A 2,170-nucleotide genomic window follows, 5' to 3' on the forward strand; every position below is an offset into this window, starting at 1 on the left:
TTTTTGGATGGTATCAATCAAGTTAATGGCTACAGCTTCCAGAAAGATCTCAGAGACAACATGCATTGTCACTGATGTACTTGCTAGCTCAGGGGTCCCCATGGAAAGGATGCTTATTTTGTAGCTAATGTAAATTACAGTGCCTGTCTTTGGATTTCAGTGATTTGAAGTGACATTCTATTAAAGGTGTTCCTGACATAAACAGGATTAGGTGGTAATGGGAGAATTAAACAAGAATTATGCTTGGCTGGTAACCTTGAGACTAATGGTCTTCAAGAATAACACAGAAGTCTTTCTTTCTCTCCATTTTTTATACTGTGATCTCTCTTTACAAGTGGCAACTTCAAGAATTGAAAATTTATAGATTAGGACCTCTGTTTTCTATCACATTTGTTTACTACCATCTGCTCAGAGACTTCATTAATAATGAGAATTTGATAGTAGGTCAAATTAGTATACGTTCCATGTTAATCATGACCTTGATATTTTGGTAATAATAATAATAATAAAGTACTGGCCAAACTGTCCTGCCTTTGTAGCTTAATGAGAGCATGAAATCATTCATTAGCAAGAGCAGTGAACTAAACTCCAAGAAAGAGTAACCATGACCTATTCAAAAGCATTTAAGCCCCCAGCTTCACCTGAGACTTGGGAGTTTTGATGCAATGCAACCTAGACATATTTGCCTCTTGTCAATCTGAGGACAAAAAAATGAGATGAGTGACCAAGGTAATACATCAGATCAAAAATTAATATAAATAATGTAAGCAATTACATTCAGCAGCAGTAATAGGGTCAACACTGCAGGTTTTATGGTAGTGAGAGAGGTGAGAACTAGCAGGTCTTGAAAATGAGTTGGGAGAGAGGATAAGAATTTTGGAATATCACAGTATTCGCTGTAGTAGGGGACAATTAACTGATACAATTTGCTCAAATAAGTGTTGAAGTTGAAATAGAAGTGAGAGAGGACATTGGTCAAATTAGCTTAAAGGCGGCATTCCCCAGGGCAACCAGTTTTTGACACTTTACTGATAAACTTTGCAAGGTGGAAAAGACTGGAACTCTAATTCTGCTCGAGTCCAGGAGATGCTAAAATAGAACTCTTTCAAGGAAATTCTGGACATATGCAATATTGTACTTTTTTTATCCAGAGGCTATCCTCAGTTTTGCTGATTATAACTCCTGAGTAATCGCCTTACTAGAGTAACAGGAACCATGAGGTGCTCAGGGGAGGAGATAGGGAACAAAGTTATCTAGTATTTACTCCATACCAAGACCTGTAGTGAGCATCTAACTTAATTCACAATGTTCCTGTCAGATAATATTGTTAGTGCCTTTTTAGAGACAAGAAAACAGGCTCAAAGTGGTTAGGCAACTTGCCCAGCATCAGGTGACGGAGACAACATCTCGTTCCGTGGCTCTCTGGGTGGTGTCCACTTGGGAACGGCTCCTGGAATGGTGGCCTCTCGAAGAGCTCAAAGGCAAAGCTCTCCTACATCAAACTTTATGAGTACTGTACCTCTGTTATCCAAAGTGCAGTCCTTGGACACCAACATGGCACTTGCTTGGAGCTAATAAATCATAACCTGCATTTTAACAAGATCCTGAGGTAGCATTAAAGTACACTGCAAACTTTACAAGACATGGCACTGCTTGGCCCTTTGACTTAATTGGGAGGAAAAGGGATTCCTTTTGATTCACGGAACACTCTAAGAACCTGATGAAAACTATGGAACTTCTCTGGAAAAACAATATATCCACACTGAGAAATACACTTATACTTACTTCCTGAGGGTTAGGGACTCCCTGAAACCCATGCATGTACAATCTAGATGTCTGTAGACTCTAGGTTAAAAATGCCTTTCAGAGGTGATTAAGGTAACAGGGAAATCAATGCAGTATAAAGAGTTTGGAAAGTGAAAAACCATAGCCAAAAAAAAAAAAAAAGGTTTAGTCTTTTCTTTCTCTTTCTTTCTTTCTTTCTTTCTTTCTTTCTTTCTTTCTTTCTTTCTTTCTTTCTTTCTTTCTTCTTTCTTTCTTTCTTTTTCTTTCTTTCTTTTTCTTTCTTTCTTTTTCTTCTTTCTTTTTTTCTTCCTTCCTTCCTTCTTTCCTTCCTTCCTTCTTTTCTTTCTTTCTTTCTTTCTTTCTTTCTTTCTTTCTTTCTTTCTTT

The sequence above is a fragment of the Mirounga leonina genome, unplaced genomic scaffold (assembly GCF_011800145.1).
Source record: "Mirounga leonina isolate KUSES-001 unplaced genomic scaffold, KU_Mleo_1.0 Mir_176, whole genome shotgun sequence".
Taxonomy (NCBI): domain Eukaryota; kingdom Metazoa; phylum Chordata; class Mammalia; order Carnivora; family Phocidae; genus Mirounga; species Mirounga leonina.